Source organism: Oncorhynchus mykiss, chromosome 30, assembly GCF_057628025.1.
Source record: "Oncorhynchus mykiss isolate SJ-2025 chromosome 30, ASM5762802v1, whole genome shotgun sequence".
NCBI classification, from domain to species: domain Eukaryota; kingdom Metazoa; phylum Chordata; class Actinopteri; order Salmoniformes; family Salmonidae; genus Oncorhynchus; species Oncorhynchus mykiss.
Window position 1 is genome coordinate 11,751,394 of NC_143051.1, and position 20,584 is coordinate 11,771,977.

General features: G+C 45.6%; 1 protein-coding gene across 8 annotated transcripts in view; it reads left to right on the plus strand.

Moving 5' to 3' along the window:
- The window catches only part of LOC110489380 (rho family-interacting cell polarization regulator 2), a 123,170-nt gene that overhangs the window by 43,876 nt on the left and 58,710 nt on the right, over nt 1-20,584 (plus strand). For 2 of the 8 annotated variants that reach the window (XM_090227559.1, XM_090227560.1), the window contains exon 1: nt 14,407-14,942. The exons of 5 other annotated variants lie outside the window; for them this stretch is intronic. The gene's annotated coding sequence lies outside the window, so the exon portion shown is untranslated. Of the gene's footprint in view, nt 1-14,406; nt 14,943-20,584 lie in introns of those variants that run through there. One more of the 8 variants, XM_036970836.2, reaches the window with a different exon arrangement.

A 20,584-nucleotide genomic window follows, 5' to 3' on the forward strand; every position in this document is an offset into this window, starting at 1 on the left:
TGTAGGCCTATATAATAGTAGTGTACCTGTACTTGTAGGCCTATATAATAGTAGTGCACCTGTACTTGTAGGCCTATATAATAGTAGTGTACCTGAGTCCTGTATAGTACTGTTACAATACCTGGTCTAGGAGCCTCTCCTCCAATCAGATCCCTCGTTGTGATACACACTCCTCCCTTCCTATGGGCTTGATCAGTCAGAGTGGTGCAGCATTTAGCACACCATTGCAGGCTGTTGCTTGAAGAGCCACAGTGATACCGAAGCTATACAGCACCACACATTTCAAATCACATCAATCCTTATTTATTTAGCACATTTCATAGACATTTTGTGTAATCCTAAGCCCCCTCTACTCTTGCCAGAAAGCATAGCTAGAATGAAGTTCAATGAACTCAACTCCTTCTGAGATGCACCTGTGACTCACTACACCACGTGACCCTAGCGCACCGCCATGTTGTCATCTATAGAACATTTTACTACAGCCCCAGGGTGAAACAGAGGACAAATGTATCTCTGACTTTTCTCGCTGAACCACAAGGCAGCCAAGTGTGTACTACTGTAGCCAGCAAGAGCCAGAAAGGTGTGTGTGTGTGTGTGTGTGTGTGTGTGTGTGTGTGTGTGTGTGTGTGTGTGTGTGTGTGTGTGTGTGTGTGTGTGTGTGCGCGTGCGTGTCCTGTATGTGTGTCAGAACCTGTAATATGCAGTGACCCAGGCAGGATGACCGATACAAGAAGCAGTATCAGGTTCCAGAAATCCATATATTCTCTCTCCTGGTCTAGACATGTCTTGTGCTACTGCAACCCAGGAAACTAGATCCTGACAGGGGCCTCGTGGAGCCTACTGAGGTTGTACTGTATTACACAGGAGACGCATACACACACACACACACACACACATAACACACATTCTCTTTCTTTACCCCTCTCTCTGTGTAATGATTGATGAGTTGAAGGAGGAGGGAGTGACAGATGATTTATCTCAACAGACTCAGAGTTTGACAGGCTCAGTGTTGAGATGGTATCAGTTGATCTGGATCTGAAGCGGGATCTCAACATTACGAAGTCTGGATCTAAAGCGGGATCTCAACATTACGAAGTCTGGATCTGAAGTGGGATCTCAACATTACGAAGTCTGGATCTAAAGCGGGATCGCAACATTACGAAGTCTAGATCTGAAGCGGGATCTCAACATTAGGAAGTCTGGATCTAAAGCGGGATCTCAACATTACGAAGTCTAGATCTGAAGCGGGATCTCAACATTACGAAGTCTGGATCTAAAGCGGGATCTCAACATTACGAAGTCTGGATCTGAAGCGGGATCTCAACATTATGAAGTCTGCCCGTGTCTCAACACAATGTGTTCAGTCATCACATTGAGCCTCCGAGTGGCATGGTTAGCTTTGCCGTGGAAATCAATCAGAGAGCGCTGATGTTTTGGGCGTCTGACAACTGAGAGGAACAATTGTGGTTTTGTGTGACACTGTCTGTCACAACTAGTACCAATATCCCAACACTGTCAGAGGAACAATGGTGGATGATTACTGTTAAAAGGTGAAATTAGTACAAGACGAGGAATGTCATAGAACTGATAAATTCATGACATCTTCACAGTACACGCACACAGGAAGTTACACAGAATTTTCACATCGTTCAAGTTTGCGCACAGCAGACCTGAAATTAGTTCAGTAGCCCAAAAAATCGGAGGGAACATTGACACACCACTCCAGGCCGAGAGAAGACACACACACACACACACTCACACTCACACCCCTCCTACTCCTCCTCCTCTTTTCTGACCGCAACAGAGCTTACAAACAGACAGGCCTGACCTCTGCACTCAGGCTGAATCTAGTCTGCCGGGAGACTCACACACCATTTAAACACACAACTCACACACTGCTTAAACACACAACTCACACACTGTTTAAACACACAACTCACACACTGTTTAAACACACAACTCACACACTGTTTAAACACACAACTCACACACTGTTTAAACACACAACTCACACACTGTTTAAACACACAACTCACACACTGTTTAAACACACAACTCACACACTGTTTAAACACACAACTCACACACCGTTTAAACACACAACTCACACACTGTTTAAACACACAACTCACACACTGTTTAAACACACAACTCACACACTGTTTAAACACACAACTCACACACCGCTTAAACACACAACTCACACACTGTTTAAACACACAACTCACACACTGCTTAAACACACAACTCACACACTGTTTAAACACACAACTCACACACTGTTTAAACACACACAATGTGAAGATTCTCTGGTAACCAAGTAAAACACTCACACACACTGTCTGTCTTTCTCTCTGGAGTTGGGCAGAGCTAAACTTCAACACTCCAACACTCCGGGGCGGCAGGGTAGCCTAGTGGTTAGAGCGTTGGACTAGTAACCGGAAGGTTGCGAGTTCAAACCCCCGAGCTGACAAGGTACAAATCTGTCGTTCTGCCCCTGAACAGGCAGTTAACCCACTGTTCCCAGGCCGTCATTGAAAATAAGAATTTGTTCTTAACTGACTTGCCTGGTTAAATAAAGGTAAAATAAAAAAATAAAAAAAAAATACAGCCTCTAACATACAGCCTCTAACATACAGCCTCTAACATACAGCCTCTAACATACAGCCTCTATCATACAGCCTCTAACATACAGCCTCTATCATACAGCCTCTAACATACAGCCTCTATCATACAGCCTCTAACATACAGCCTCTAACATACAGCTTCTAACATACAGCTTCTAACAGACAACCTTCAACCTCTAAACAACATTCGCAAACTAACAGCCTCCAACCATCAACCTCTAAACGACAACCTCTAAACGACATCCTCTAACTAACAGGCTCTAACCGCCAACCTCTAAACGACATCCTCTAACTAATAGTCTCTAACCGTCAACCTCTAAACGACATCCTCTAACTAACAGGCTCTAACCGCCAACCTCTAAACGACATCCTCTAACTAACTGCCTCTAACCGTCAACCTCTAAACGACAGACTCTAACCGACATTCTTTAATAACTAACAGTCTCTAACATACAGTTTCTAACCAACAATCTCTACCCGGGACAGTCTCTACCCGACAGTCTCTACCCGGGACAGTCTCTACCCGACAGTCTCTACCCGACAGTCTCTACCTGACAGTCTCTACCCGACAGTCTCTACCCGACAGACTCTAACGTACACACGCTAAAATGTTGCCTCTAACCGACAGGCTCTAACTGAGAGCCTCTAACTGACAGCCTCTTACCAACGGACTCTGACCTACCTTCATGGTCAAAATAATCGGATAAAGACTATGACTGTCTGTACTGTGTATGGAGACATTGCCTTGTGTTCACCCTAGAGGGGAAGCCCTAGCTGGCTTGTTAGTCTGCTTTTTCCTCTTTCTGACAGTTGCATCCATTGACCTAATTTAGCCTGAACAAGCTTCCACAAACACACGTCTCTGTCTGTTTTTTCTTTCTACAGAAGCAGAACAAGTAGAGAGAGAAACTGGATTGGCAAAATGGGAAGGTAAAGGGTTTATGAAGTGGGCAGGTGAAGGGTTTATGAAGTGGGCAGGTGAAGGGTTTATAAAGTGGGCAGGTGAAGGGTTTATAAAGTGGGCAGGTGAAGGGTTTATGAAGTGGGCAGGTGAAGGGTTTATAAAGTGGGCAGGTGAAGGGTTTATGAAGTGGGCAGGTGAAGGGTTTATGAAGTGGGCAGGTGAAGGGTTTATGAAGTGGGCAGGTGAAGGGTTTATGAAGTGGGCAGGTGAAGGGTTTATGAAGTGGGCAGGTGAAGGGTTTATGAAGTGGGCAGGTGAAGGGTTTATAAAGTGGGCAGGTGAAGGGTTTATAAAGTGGGCAGGTGAAGGGTTTATAAAGTGGGCAGGTGAAGGGTTTATGAAGTTGGCAGGTGAAGGGTTTATAAAGTGGGCAGGTGAAGGGTTTATAAAGTGGGCAGGTGAAGGGTTTATGAAGTGGGCAGGTGAAGGGTTTATGAAGTGGGCAGGTGAAGGGTTTATAAAGTGGGCAGGTGAAGGGTTTATAAAGTGGGCAGGTGAAGGGTTTATGAAGTGGGCAGGTGAAGGGTTTATGAAGTGGGCAGGTGAAGGGTTTATGAAGTGGGCAGGTGAAGGGTTTATAAAGTGGGCAGGTGAAGGGTTTATGAAGTGGGCAGGTGAAGGGTTTATGAAGTGGGCAGGTGAAGGGTTTATGAAGTGGGCAGGTGAAGGGTTTATAAAGTGGGCAGGTGAAGGGTTTATAAAGTGGGCAGGTGAAGGGTTTATGAAGTTGGCAGGTGAAGGGTTTATAAAGTGGGCAGGTGAAGGGTTTATAAAGTGGGCAGGTGAAGGGTTTATGAAGTGGGCAGGTGAAGGGTTTATGAAGTGGGCAGGTGAAGGGTTTATGAAGTGGGCAGGTGAAGGGTTTATAAAGTGGGCAGGTGAAGGGTTTATGAAGTGGGCAGGTGAAGGGTTTATGAAGTGGGCAGGTGAAGGGTTTATGAAGTGGGCATGTGAAGGGTTTATAAAGTGGGCAGGTGAAGGGTTTATAAAGTGGGCAGGTGAAGGGTTTATAAAGTGGGCAGGTGAAGGGTTTATAAAGTGGGCAGGTGAAGGGTTTATGAAGTTGGCAGGTGAAGGGTTTATAAAGTGGGCAGGTGAAGGGTTTATAAAGTGGGCAGGTGAAGGGTTTATAAAGTGGGCAGGTGAAGGGTTTATGAAGTGGGCAGGTGAAGGGTTTATAAAGTGGGCAGGTGAAGGGTTTATAAAGTGGGCAGGTGAAGGGTTTATAAAGTGGGCAGGTGAAGGGTTTATGAAGTTGGCAGGAGAAGGGTGTATAATCTATGGAATTGTAAGTCACAATATTGGGTTCACGGAGATATTAGAAATGTTGCCTAGAGACGGTTTCAATGACACAAAACGTCATGACATTTTATGATATTTGTTATGTCATTTGTTTCTGAGAATGACGTTGGTATGAGAGGGAGAGAGATAGTTTCCCTACTATGATGGGTAGAACGTTCTGTGATGGGTGGATCCTATTGCAAGTAGGTTCCTTTCCTTCCAGCCCACAATAAAGCTGGTTCTTGGAGGCTGGGCTTAGGCCTACCTGCAGCAGTCAAAGCCCTGTCATTAACCATGCTACAGGGCATGACAGCCCTATAATCTGCCCACATCTGAGGCTGAGCAGCACTGCCTGTCTCACTGCTACCCACCCACCAGTAAAAAAACAAAAACATTCACAGAACAGCCATATGGTTGAGTGAACTTTCAAAGCCATTTTGAAGGCCGTAAGTGCTAGCCCCCCCCCCCCCCCCCCCCCCCCCACACACATCAGTGGAGGTTCCTCAGGGGAGCAAAGGGAGGACCATCTCCTCCTCAGTGAATTTCATAAAATAAAAATTGTAAAAGTTATCAGTTTTAGAGAAAACTTTACTAAATATATTCACGTCATCAAATAATTGATTAAAACACATTGTTTGGCAATGCAGGTCTACAGTAGTCTCAACAGCACTCTGTAGGGTAGCACCATTTATTTATTTATTTTATTTGACCTTTATTTAACCAGGCAAGTCAGTTAAGAACAAATTCTTATTTTCAATGACGGCCTAGGAACAGTGGGTTAACTGCCTAGGAACAGTGGGTTAACTGCCTGTTCAGGGGCAGAACGACAGATTTGTACCTTGTCAGCTCGGGGGTTTGAACTTGCAACCTTCCGGTTACTAGTCGAACGCTCTAAACACTAGGCTACCCTGCCGCCCCATGATGTAGCCGGAGGACAGCTAGCTTCCGTCCTCCTCTTGATACATTGACTTCAATACAAAACCTAGGAGGCTCTTGGTTCTCTCCCCCTTCCATAGACTTACACATGAATTATGACAACTTCCGGAGGACGTCCTCCAACCTATCAGAGCTCTTGCAGCATTAGTTGACATTTTGTTCACCCAATCAAGTATCAGAGAATGAATCTAGTACTAAAAGCATAAGCTAGAGCTAGCTAGCACTGCAGTGCATAAAATGTGGTGAGTAGTTGACTCAAAGAGAGAGAAAGACAATAGTTGAACAGTTTTGAATGAATGAATTTATTCAAAAAGGAAGGAGAAGCAAGAGAGAGAGAATGTCATTTTTTACACTTTCAGTTTCACTTACTTAGCTAGCAAATGCAACTGGCTAGTTTAGTTACTCAAACACCTGGCTCAAACAGAGGGATGCTATGTTAGCTAGCTGGCTATGACTATCCAACACAAAACTGGAACTCTTCCAAGTCAAGGTAAGCTTTTGGTTTTATTAATTTATTGCCACCGGGGCCCACCGGTGTAACTGCTTACTGACTATCCACTGTAACGTTACTGCATGATTGTAGCGGTTTTACTAACACATTAGTTATTTTAGCTATGTTGATTATGATGTTACTTTAGCTAATATGGGGTCAATGATGCAGGCTGTGTGTAGCGGTTATGACATGGTTTGGCGTGGATTTTTTTGTTGTTGTCACATACAGCTGATGTGTTGGTCAAATGAAGGGCAAAGGTGAGAGGAGGAGAGTGCATAGAGGCTAGAAGGAATACAAGGTGGCTGTTATGAAAGCAAACTGTGTTTATGCGTGATCGGGGGTTCGTTCTGTTGATTCTGTTTAAAAACATTTCTTAAACGGAAGCAAACAAAACAGGGATAAAAGTACCCGAATTTGTCCAATAGAAACTCTTGTTTGCAACTGTTGGACTAATGATTACACCCTAGATCAGCTAGATGCATGCAAGAGTGTGCAATTTATTAAATGTGTCACTGTCTTCTCAAATTTTTTGCCCGACCTGTGTGCATCGGAGTTGTAAACTTTCATTCATAGGCTAGGTTGTAGCAACCACATGATGGGTATAGGGAAAATTTGAGTATCATATAGTAGCCTAAACCTATTTATTTAACCAGGTAGGCCAGTTGAGAACAAGTTCTCATTTACAACTGCGACCTGGGCAAGATAAAGCAAAGCAGTGAGACAAAAACAACAACACAGAGTTACACATGGAATAAACAAACATACAGTCAATAACACAATATAAAAGTCTGTATACAGTGTGTGCAACATGAAGAAAGGAGGTAAGGCAATAAATAGGCCAATAGTGATTCATTACAATTAAGCAATTTACACTGGAGTAATACAGAGGATGTGCAAGTTGAAAATACTTGTGTGCAAAAGAGCAGAAAAACGAAAACAAATATGGGGATGAGGTAGGTAGTTGGTTAAATGGGCTATTTACAGATGGGCTGTGTACAGCTGCAGCGATCGGTAAGCTGCTCTGACAGCTGACGCTTAATGTTAGTGAGGGCGATATAAGTCTCCAGCTTCAGTAATGTTTGCAATTCGTTCCAGTCATTGGCAGCAGGGAACTGGAAGGAAAGGCAGCCAAAGGAGGTGTTGGCTTTGGGGATGACCAGTGAAATATACCTGTTGGAGCGAGTGCTACGGGTGGGTGTTGCTATGATGACCAGTGAGCTGAGATAAGGTGGAGCTTTACCTAGCAAAGACTTATAGATGACCTGGAGCCAGTGGGTTTGGCGACTAATATGTAGCGAGGACCAGGTTGCAGTGGTGGGTAGTATATGGGACTTTGGTGACAAAACGGATGGCACTGTGATAGACTGCATCCAATTTGATGAGTAGAGTGTTGGAGGCTATTTTGTAAATGACATAGCCAAAGTCAAGGATCGGTAGGATAGTCACTTTTACGAGGGTATGTTTGGCAGAATGAGTGAAGGAGGCTTTGTTGTGAAATAGGAAGCCAATTCTAGATTTAACTTTGGATTGGAGCTGCTTAATGTGAGTCTGGAAGGAGAGTTTACAGTCTAGCCAGATACCTAGGTATTTATAGTTGTCCACATATTCTAAGTCAGAACTGTCCAGAGTAGTGATGCTAGTTGGGCGAGCGGGTGCGGGAAGCGATCGGTTGAAGAGCATGCATTTTGTTTTACTAGCATTTAAGAGCAGTTGGAGGCAAAGGAAGGAGTGTTGTATGACGTTGAAGCTCGTTTGGAGGTTTGTTAACACAGTGTCCAAAGAAGGGCCAGATGTATACAGAATGGTGTAATCTGCGTAGATGTGGATCAAAGAATCACCAGCAGCAAGAGCGCCATCATTGATGTATACAGAGAAAAGAGTCGGCCCGAGAATTGAACCGTGTGGCACCCCCATAGAGACTGCCAGAGGTCCGAACAACAGGCCCTCCAATTTGACACACTGAACTCTATCTGAGCGAACCAGGCGAGGCAGTCATTAGAGAAACCAAGGCTGTTGAGTCTACCAATAAGATTACGGTGATTGGAGTCGAAAGCCCTGGCCAGGTTGATGAAGACGGCTGCACAGTACTGTCTTTTATCGATGGCAGTTATGATATTGTTTAGGACCTTGAGCATGGCTGAGGTGCACCCGTGACCAGCTCGGAAACCAGATTGCGTAGCGGAGAAGGTACGGTGGGATTCGAAATGGTCGGTAATCTGTTTGTTCACTTGGCTTTCGAAGACTTTAGAAAGGCAGGGTAGGATGGATATAGGTCTGTAACAGTTTGGGTCTAGAGTGTCTCCCTTTTTGAAGAGGGGCATGACCGTGGATTTTGCAGCTCTTTCAGAACATCAGCTGTCTGGATTTGGGTGAAGGAGAAACGGAGGGGGGGCTTGGGCCAGTTGCTGCGGGGGGTGCAGAGCTGTTGGCCAGGGTTGGGTTAGCCAGCTGGAAAGCATGCCCAGCCATAGAGAAATGCTTATTGAATTTCTCGATTGTCACCATTTAGCAGTGGTGACAGTGTTTCCTAGTCTCTGGGAGACTAGGAAACACTGGGAGGAGGTGCTTTTATTCTCCATGGATTTTACAGTGTTCCAAAACTTTTTGGAATTAGTTCTGCAGGATGCAAATTTCTGTTTGAAAAAGCTAGCCTTTGCTTTCCTAACTGATTGTGTCACGCCTTGGCCATAGAGAGGCTTTTTATTCTCTATTTTGGTTAGGCCAGGGTGTGACTAGGGTGGGTATTCTATGTCCTTTTTTCTATGTCTTGGCCTGGTATGGTTCTCAATCAGGGACAGCTGTCTATCGTTGTCTCTGATTGAGAATCATACTTAGGTACCCTTTTCCCCCACCTGTTTTGTGGGAAGTTAACTTTGTGGTTCTTCAGGGCACATAGCCCAAAGCTTCACGTTTGTTTTTTGTTCTTCGTTTTGTAAATAAAGTTCAAATGTATGCTTACCATGCTGCACCTTCGTCCAGTCCTTCAGCCAGCCGTGACAGACTGTGTTTTGGTTCCTGACTTCCCTGAAAAGTTGCATATTGTGGGGACAATTCAATGCTATTGCAGTACGCCACAGGGTGTTTTTGTGCTGGTCAAGGGCAGTCAAGTCTGGAGTGAACCAAGGGCTATAACCGCTCTTAGTTCAACTTTTTTTTGCTTATTTAAGATGGTGAGGAAAGCACTTTTAAAGAACAACCAGGCATCCTCTACTGACGGGATGAGGTCAATATCGTTCCAGGATACCCGGGCCAGGTCGATTAGAAAGGCCTGCTCGCATAAGTGTTTTAGAGAGCGTTTGACAGTGATGAGGGGTGGTCGTTTGACCGGGGACCCATAACGGACGCAGGCAATGAGGCAGTGATCGCTGAGATCCTGGTTGAAAACAGCAGAGGTGTATTTAGAGGGCAAGTTGGTCAGGATGATATCTATATGGGTGCCCATGTTTACGGATTTGGGGTTGTACCTGCTAGGTTCCTTGATAATTTGTGTGAGATTGAGGGCATCTAGTTTAGATTGTAGGACGGCCGGGGTGTTAAGCCTATCCCAATTTAGGTCACCTAGTAGTATGAACTCTGACGATAGATGGTTGGCAATCAATTCACATATGGTGTCCAGGGCACAGCTGGGAGCTGAGGGGGGTCTATAACAAGCAACAACAGTGAGGGACCTATTTCTGGAGAGATGGGTCTTTAAAAGTAGAAGCTCGAACTGTTTGGGCATAGACCTGGATAGTATAATAGAGCTCTACAGTAGATTGCAATTCCTCCCCCTTTAGCAGTTCTGACGGGCTGTAATTGGGGATGGAAATTTCTGATTTGTTTCTTCTTCCTAAGCCAGGATTCAGACACGACTAGTACATCTGGGTTGGCGGAGTGTGCTAAAGCAGTGAATAAAGCAAACTTAGGGAGGAGGTTTCTGATGTTAACATTCATGAACCCAAGGCTTTTACAGTTGCAGAAGTCAACAAATGAGAGCGCTTGGGGATCGGGAGTGATACTGGGGGCTGCAGGGGTTAACCTCTTCATCACCAGAGGAACAGAGGAGTAGGATGAGGGTACGGCAGGCATCAGCTGTGTAGCCGAGTGATCATAGGGTGATCACATACAGTACACTTCAGTCTATACAGTAAAAGTGGTTCAGTGTTTGGAGGACTCATGGAGGCATTCTCTCAAACATACAATGAACCAGGCTATTTCCAGGGTGGCAACGAGCCCTGAGACATGGCTGTACATGGCCTCCATTACTATGGTGTCTAGTAGGATGTAAAACATCACTATGGTGTCTAGTAGGATATAAAACATCACTATGGTGTCTAGTAGGATGTACAACATCACTATGGTGTCTAGTAGGATGTAAAACATCACTATGGTGTCTAGTAGGATGTAAAACATCACTATGGTGTCTAGTAGGATGTAAAACATTACTATGGTGTCTAGTAGGATGTACAACATTACTATGGTGTCTAGTAGGATGTACAACATTACTATGGTGTCTAGTAGGATGTACAACATTACTATGGCGTCTAGTAGGATGTACAACATTACTATGGTGTCTAGTAGGATGTAAAACATCACTATGGTGTCTAGTAGGATGTAAAACACACTATGGTGTCTAGTAGGATGTACAACATTACTATGGCGTCTAGTAGGATGTACAACATTACTATGGTGTCTAGTAGGATGTACAACATTACTATGGTGTCTAGTAGGATGTAAAACATCACTATGGTGTCTAGTAGGATATACAACATTACTATGGTGTCTAGTAGGATGTACAACATTACTATGGTGTCTAGTAAGATGTAAACAGGTAACCAGAGAACAGACACCACTGACCCCTCCCTCTCTAACCCTGCCAGTTCCACTGACCCCTCCCTCTCTAACCCTCCCAGTTCCACTGACCCCTCCCTATCTAACCCTCCCAGTTCCACTGACCACTCCCTCTCTAACCCTCCCAGTTCCACTGACCCTTCCCTCTCTAACCCTCCCTGTTCCACTAATCCATCCCTCTCTAACCCTCCCAGTTTCACTGACCCCTCCCTCTCTAACCCTCCCTGTTACACTGACCCCTCCCTCTCTAACCCTCCCAGTTCCACTGACCCCTCCCTCTCTAACCCTCCCAGTTCCACTGATCCCTCCCTCTCTAACCCTCCCAGTTCCACTGACCCCTCCCTCTCTAACCCTCCCAGTTCCACTGACCCCTCCCTCCTTAACCCTCCCTGTTACACTGACCCCTCCCTCTCTAACCCTCCCAGTTCCACTGACCCCTCCCTCTCTAACCCTCCCTGTTCCACTGACCCCTCCCTCTCTAACCCTCCCAGTTCCACTGACCCCTCCCTCTCTAACCCTCCCAGTTCCACTGACCCCTCCCACCCTAACCCTCCCAGTTACACTGACCCCTCCCTCTCTAACCCTCCCTGTTCCACTGACCCCTCCCACCCTAACCCTCACTGTTCCACTCTCACCCTCAGATGTCACTGCCCTTGATCTCTTGCCCCCCTTCGCCCTTTCCCCCTGTTATATGGCATGTCCGAGTGGCTCTCTCCATGTAAGTGGTCACAAGTGCTCCGGGGGCGAGGGATTTAAAGAGGGGTGTGTGTGAGGGGTGTCGGCTGAGATGTCTGAGAGAGGTGGTCCCATTCAGACCCGTACATTACGTCCTGTTGTGTGAATTAATCTTCTATTGGTCAATGACACAAACTGATCTGGGACCCATCCAGGCTCTAATCCTTCTACCCATGGCTCGCAACACAAACCGATCTGGAACCAGTCAAGGATCTAATCCTTCTACCAATACACAAACTGATCTGGGATCAGTCCAGCCGCTAATCCTTCTATCCATGGCTTAGCAGCTCTTTTAAGTGATCCTACCAGGGAGCTGGGTCTGTTTGTTGGCTCTCCAGTAAATATAGCTGCTGGTCGGGGGCTGTTGATGACAGCTAGCCGTAATTACAGGATGAGCTGTACGCCAGCTGAGAGGAGAGGAGAGGGAAGAGGATAGAGGAGAGAGACAAAAGGAGGGGATAGGGGAGAGGATAGAGGAGAGGAGAGGAGAGGAGAGGAGAGGAGAGGATGTTACTGTGTAGGTGTCTGTGCCCTGTAGCCGCAGGCTGAAACACACTGCCTGCCTGAGTGAGAAACCACAGAGGTTTACACAATACGGTGTTCATGAACAGAACAGTAGCTTGACAGATTTACGTCAGCATAACCTCTGAACAGTATTCACCTCCCAGCAGCGACATTACTAATATATATGTTTTTCTGGCTTTTTCAGAAATTGGGACGATACCATCTGTTTTTGGTGTGTGTTGTGTGTTGTGTGTGTTATATGTTGTGTCTGTATTTGCTTATTAACCTTCTCATCCCTTATTCTACACCTTGATCACACAGAACAGAGCTGCACAGTGACACTTGGAATACTGCGTTGCTGTACTGTGCCAGGACAATGCTGGTAGTTGCCACAATTAATTTATGCTCAAAAGTTGCTTAGTCTAAATCAAGTTTCATCTTTCAGATCATGATCATGGTATAGAAATGAAAAAAATATACACTTTGATTTAGATAAAACAATACACTTTGATTTAGATAAAACAATACACTTTATTTGATAAAACAGCCCCAAATGTCATTACAGTAACCCTTGACGACATTAATAATTTTTTACATTTTATTTGTTATTTTTTAATATTGAATATTAAACTATACAATCTAGTTGCAGTGAAGCTGCTCAACCATCTGAGACTCCCCCCACAGTCCTCACCCACGATAAATATTTAATTAAATCATTCAATTTCCCACCTCCAAGCCCCTGTCCCCCAACGCGCAAACAACCATCAAAATGAACAAAAGAGAAAAAAGGAAAACAGAAAACAACAATGCAAAAAACAGAAGACATCAAGGGCAACAGAAATCATAACATCAAGGTCAACTGAATATGTTTGAGTGCATGTCTGGCACTATTTACATGTGTGTGTGTCCGTGTGTGTGCACGTGTGTGCATTTGAATAGGAGTGTGTGTATATGCATGTGTACCAACACATGCAATAAGTTACTTCCCACTGGACACACTGGTTGAATCAACGTTGTTTCCACGTCATTTCAATGAAATGATGTTGAACCAATGTGGAAAAGACATTGAATTGACGTCTGTGCCCAGTGGGTTCATTACGAAGTTCCTTCCTCTGTATTAAAATGTGCCTGATTGATTTGATCAGACAGCCCATTTTCCACCTCATCCCTCACTCTATCCATCATCCATCCCTCCGTCCCTCCATCCCGCCATCCCTCCGTCCCTCCATCCTGCCATCCCTCCATCATCCATCCATCCCACCATCCCTCCATCATCCAGCCATCCATCATCCATCCTTCCATCCCTCCATCATCCATCCATCATCCATCCCTCCCTCCATCCATCCATCCATCCATCCATCCATCCATCCATCCATCCATCCATCCATCCCTCCCTCCCTCCTTCCCTCCCTCCCTCCCTCCTTCCCTCCCTCCCTCCCTCCCTCCCTCCCTCCCTCCCTCCCTCCCTCCCTCCCTCCATCATCCATCCCTCCCTCCATGTAGGACGGGGTGGAACAGGAACCACGTCTCTTATGAGGGCCAATCAAGTTGTCCTCGCTGGATTATAACAACCATGGCAGGCCACTCATCATAGTAAATGCCAGTTAGTTAAAGTGGAAATCTATTTTCATGTCGGTGCGGCGCTGTACTGTGGAGCTGTACCCTATTAGGCATACATGCAGTTAAGGTAGCTACGGATTAAACTGTTTGTCCTGTCCCTGGTTCAATTTAATTTGTTTGCCTAATGCCAGTTCTGTAAACACTCTTGAGGAAAAATTGATTTGAGATGCCCGGGGCCAATTGGACATGGCCCTGCCCCTGATCTTGACTTCTGTTCTGAAAATAATACTTGTTGTCCTTGAGGAGGATTGTTGCTCAAAGTAAATATAATATATATGCAATGTAATGGTTTGTGCATTATATTAATATGATTATTGATCCATACAGAAAGATGAAGCTTTTGCCAATAAAATCCTCCACTCTTCATGACGTGTGTAGCCAAATGTACAAATAGACTGCTACCCCTTTACAGGCTCAGCAGCAGCTTAATCATAGCCTATCTGGAGGGGCAGTGGAAATGAAGAGATAGTCCATACCGTGACAGCTGTGTAAACACAGTGGGTTTACTTTACCCCAGTCCGTCGCCCTGGTCCGCATGCACTAACAGCAATGACCGAATAGTGCCGAACTGCCGATGTCTTTGCAGGGACGCCAACTCGTCGCCTGTTGTGTTGAGGTCAAATGAGCGGCCCCGCCTACCGTTACAACTCTGCTTGTTCATTGGTCCAACGCTGCTCAGGGCAAGCGCTACAAACCCAAACTGGAACGTACACATGAATTTGGTAGGAGCGGGGGTTTGTAGGCTGTTTTATCAAGGGAAAAGATAAACGTTCAGAAGAGGGAAGGAATTGACCGTTAGGAATTGACCGAATCGAACAGTTGAATTCATTGTTTTATTGATCAAGTGGACCGAAGGTTCACGTTGGAAAGCGGGGCTTCTCCTTTATAAACGGATGGAGCGGCGCAGTTAGCAGACAATACATATGATTTAGTTGAGATAAGTTTTTCAGAGGTGAGTTGCTAGATTTTCTCTCTTGTCTTGCATTTAGACTAAATAAGAACTTTTCTTATATTGCTTGAGCAAGATGCGAGCTCGATGAGTAGATAATTGTACGTCTTTATACAAGAGATTCGTAAGTTAGAAGGGCTTTAGTAGGGCAATGGGTCAGTAAACGATACCCATAAACACTTACGAAATAGACAACTAAACACATGTGTGATTATTGCCTTAACAATACATAAAACAGATGCATTTTATTCAACTACAAAACTATTTTGCAATTGTGGATGTCAACATCAGATCCCATATAATTGGTTAGCTATGACGAGATACCGCCTACTACATCGTGGGGATAAACTGATCATCGACCGATCACAATCATACTTGACAGTTTCTCTTGAGGTCTCGGTGTCGGTGAACATTTTGTTGACCACTTTCCTTTGCTTCTGACCACAGCGGCCGCTTCATCATGATCCGTTGTGATGTTGATGCCATAACTCTTCAGAGCTGCGCTGTGGTTGGGATTTGGGTTTAGGAAATTGGGGGTTAAATGGTAAATGTCAGTCTTGTGATTGTAGGTTTGGGAGAATAATTGCACTTGTGTGTGGGAGTTTGGTTCACATAGTGTTGTAGACAGGGGAGAAGGACACGCACCATAACTCTCATGGACAGAGAGTGAACTGGGTCAGCAAGCAGGGATTTTGCGAAATTCCCCTGCAGGTTTAGGAGAGGTCAGGGGGCATTATGCTATTGTCAATTTCAAATGCAGTTACTGGGTTTAGTTTACTACCTATACCTGTTGCAAGGCCAGAGATCACAGCCCATTCATAATTTAATATTGGTTCTGGAAGGATTCAGTATCTTACTCTTTGCGTTCTCTCACAACATAAGCATGATAGAATATAATTGACAATGAAAAGCAGTATCACTCAATAACACAGGTTACTTCATCCCCTCTTATTGCCTGCGCTGATATGCTACTGAAGTGTATAGACATCAGTGGAAATGTCATGTTCTCACTAATGCGTTACAAACACCATCCTAAACACCACTGCTATGCCCTCCACTCCCCTCCACTCCACTCCCCTCCACTCCACTCCACTCCACTCCACTCCCCTCCACTCCACTCCCCTCCACTCCACTCCACTCCACTCCACTCCACTCCACTCCACTCCACTCCCCTCCCCTCCACTCCACTCCCCTCCCCTCCACTCCACTCCCCTCCCCTCCACTCCACTCCCCTCCCCTCCCCTCCACTCCACTCCACTCCACTCCACTCCACTCCAGTGGCTTGTTTTGTTTTCAGAAAAGGTCACTTTCAAGGGTAAAATGTTTCTCTGTAGAAAACGCCTTGCTTTGATATGGTTTAACTGAAGGGCTTTGCTCCATTTCCAGGCCATATTCGTTTAGTTAGTCGTTTGATGGTAAGACTCAGGACGGGGGTTAGAAGTAGGATGCCAAGGCCTAAACCAGCTGGCATCGCTGCTGCCAGACACCGTCCCAGTTCCCAGTCCCTTTCTACCGGCCTTTCCAGCACTTTCGCTCTTCCTTTTTTCTCCCTCTCTCTTTCGCTCTTCCTTTTTTCTCCCTCTCTCTCTTTCGCTCTTTCCTCTCCCTCTGCCCCCTTGTCTCTCACACTCGCTCTCTTTCTCCCCCTCTCTCTCTCCTCCTCTCCTCTTTCTCTCATTCCCTCTCTATCTCTGGCTCATTAAATAAATTATTATAGCACTGTGGTCTGGTGTAAATTCAGACAAACACGGCATGTTCTTCGCTGATTGTTCTTCTCCTCAATGCAACAGGGAGGGCCCCTGAACACAATGAAATGTGGCGCCATAGAAGGCTGCAGGGAACGTCAGTCCTCGGGTCTTTTGTATGGTCTCTAATGCTGTAATCAGCAGCCTACACCAAGCTGTGCGTGTGTAATCTGCAGCCCACACTAAATACAAAGCAAAAATGGAAAGATGAATGTCAAGGCTTAAGGTTAGGAGGAAACTGAAAACGCTCAGTGTTTTAACGCTGAGGTGGTCTAAGAAACTCTGTATCATACCATTTTACTTTTTGTACTGAGCTCTTCAAGAACACCCTATTTCAGTTCTCGGAATGGAGAACTGTGTGTGTGCGCGTGCGCATGCCCGTGTGTGTCCATATGTGTGTGATTCTAATTTCTTAAGAAATGTTGGCCTTGCAATCTTTAAAATGGTGTGCCTTTTAGTTTTCACAGCTGATAAACATTTCATAAGGAGTGTAGCAGACGTTGTGGCCAGCAGTGTTGTCAGGACGCCCAGCTGGGAGAGAGAACACTGATTCTTAGAATTTCATGCAAATCTCTAGTTCCTGAAAAAGCCTAACAGTTATTTTCCCAAATGAGAAACAAGCTTCCATTGTGTTATTAATCCACAGGAATCAAAGTCATTGTTCTTTATTCAAACCAACAGCTCTATAGTATTGTTCTGTTTAGTCCACAGTCTATACCGTAAACCAGGTTTCCTCCAGACCTCTCCCAGGCTTATTTTAGGTTTTAATCAGTCAGTGTCCCACTAGGATCTAGTGACCTGACCTGGACTCCCAGGGTTATCTGTTCTAGAGATACCCCTGTCATGTTATCCTTCCTCCGGACAGACTCTGTCTCTGGTGTCCTGACACGTCCATCCCTGACAGAGGCATCCTTAAGCGGGAGAGGTATTTCTGGGGATGGTAGGAGGGGTGGAGTTGAGAGTTAAATTGAGAAGAGGATTTATTTGTTTACATTCCTCTGGAGGGGCTGCTTAGACAATAGGTGAGGAATGGGGAATGATGTAAATCTGAGTTGGGGAGGGGAAGAGCGGAGCCTGTAAATCGGGAGGGGAGAGAATGGATAGATGTGGGAGGGGCTGCTATGATACAGCAGGAGAGGAGATGAAGGAGGGCTGCTATGATACAGCAGGAGAGGAGATGAAGGAGGGGCTGCTATGAAACATCAGGAGAGGAGATGAAGGAGGGGCTGCTATGATACAGCAGGAGAGGAGATGATGGAGGGGCTGCTATGATACATCAGGAGAGGGAGGTGGAAGGATAAAGAGAAAGGCCCTAGATATGAAAGACTGTTCACTCCTTCTCCTCAGCTGTCCCTCCCGAGGCCCGGCGGGACAAGGCATGTGATATATTATCTCCCCCTTCTCTTCCTATCCCCCTCCCTTTTGTCTCCCAGCATCTAGAGAAGGGAGGAGGTACTGAGTCATCCATAGTTCAGCCTAGCTTGTGATGTCTTCCATCTGCGAGTGATAGCATCAAGTGATAGCGTCAGCCATGGGCAATAGAACAGAGTGTGTCAGTGACTTTTTTTTAAGTCATGGATGGCAGTACAGTGATGCTAGTGTTCAACCTCAAACAGAAGTCAGGGCTCCAAGTCTACCGTTATGTGCATTACAGTGGAGGCTGGTGAGGGGAGGACGGCTCATAATAATGGCTGGAACGGTGCGAATGTAATGGCATCAAACACATGGAAACCACGTGTTTGATGTATTTGATACCATTCCACCGATTCCGCTCCGGTCATTACCACGAGCCCGCCCTCCCAAATTAAGGTGCCACCAACCTCCTTGTGATACACTAATCATAGGCTAATTAATTTGGGGCTAATTCAACACCCGAGGAAGTGGAAACTAAAAACACATTCGTTAGATCGCTAACTCTAAATATAATACCCACTGCTAATAGCCATGTATTAATCTAACGGTATGTTTAATGTCCTAAAATAAGTTAGGCTCTTTATAGGCTCTTTATGAGTACGGGCCTTGATCTTTGCATCGGTGATCTTTATATGATTTGCAGTAAATCTGGGCCTTTAGAATGCTTATTGATGTGTAAAGTCTACATGAGTAAGCAGCAATGATGTGTGACTAAATGGATTGCCTGAGCAATGGAAGTCTTCTATTAACTAGTAATGTGTGTGTGTGTGTGTGTGTGTGTGTGTGTGTGTGTGTGTGTGTGTGTGTGTGTGTGTGTGTGTGTGCGTGCGTGCGTGCTTTTGGACTCCCTCACAGGATGGTGTGGCAGGTGTTGGGGGTGAAAGTTTACTGGTCCACCCTAGGGCTCTCCATCCCTCTATCCCCTCCTCCTACTCCTCTCTCTAGGTCCTAGATGAGGAAGGAGATGGAGGGATAAGTACAGGGGGTCTCCCGCTCCTCTCTCTAGGTCCTAGATGAGGAAGGAGATAGAGGGATAAGGACAGGGGGTCTGCCGCTCCTCTCTCTAGGTCCTAGATGAGGAAGGAGATGGAGGGATAAGGACAGGGGGTCTCCCGCTCTCCTTTCCTCCCTTGTTTCTGAGCAGATCATCGGATCTGTGTTGTCAGTGCAGCCCAATGGGGGCTCCTCCCCTTTAATCCCTCAAGTCTATTTAGACCCAGCGGTGGAACACACACACACACACACACACACACACACACACACACACACACACACACACACACACACACACACACACACACACACACACACACACACACACACACACACTGTCCCCTTAGCTCTGCACCAGATGTACACACTATCCCTTCTGTCGCTGTCCATCTTGATGGTTCAGTAGAAATCCTTGCCTCTGTGGGCATTACGTGTTTTAAACAGACATGGGATGATAAAGTGGATGTTTAGTTGTTTTCTAATTTGACCCCAAGTCGTGAACAGCTGGGGGCCAGAGGGGCAGTTAGAAATATAATCTGTCTTCATGGCCATTGGTGGTGTTGATATATGGAGGGGGAAGGTGTGACAAACAGGGTTAACCAAGGATGCATCTGAAAAGGCACCCTATTCCCTAGTGCACTACCCATACGGCTCCAAATGTAGTGCACTATCGGAAATAGGGTGCCATTTAAGACGAAGCCCAAGTATACTGAATAACATGAACGATGGGGAAGGTTTGACTGAGAAGAATGAGGTCTACTGCTGTGTGAGTGATGGTTCTAGAAGACTGGCTATTGCTGTGTGAGTGATGGTTCTGGAAGACTGTCTACTGCTGTGTGAGTGATGGTTCTAGAAGACTGTCTACTGCTGTGTGAGTGATGGTTCTAGAAGACTGTCTACTGCTGTGTGAGTGATGGTTCTAGAAGACTGTCTACTGCTGTGTGAGTGATGGTTCTAGAAGACTGTCTACTGCTGTGTGAGTGATGGTTCTAGAAGACTGTCTACTGCTGTGTGAGTGATGGTTCTAGAAGACTGTCTACTGCTGTGTGAGTGATGGTTCTAGAAGACTGTCTACTGCTGTGTGAGTGATGGTTCTAGAAGACTGTCTACTGCTGTGTGAGTGATGGTTCTAGAAGACTGTCTACTGCTGTGTGAGTGATGGTTCTAGAAGACTGTCTACTGCTGTGTGAGTGATGGTTTTAGAAGACTGTCTACTGCTGTGTGAGTGATGGTTCTAGAAGACTGTCTACTGCTGTGTGAGTGATAGTTCTAGAACACTGTCATTGTCTCTTCTTGTGTTCTAGTTTCCCCAGAAGTTTCCCTCAGGGAGGCTGTCACACAGCTGTACTATGACAGATGGTGTGTGTGTGTGTGTGTGCGTGTGCTTGACAGTGTGTGTGTGTGTGTTTGTTTATCCTGAGGCAAAGCTAGCATGGTGAATGATTGTTCATTTTCAAACTACGTGGTCCGCATTATGAATAATAAACTCCACAC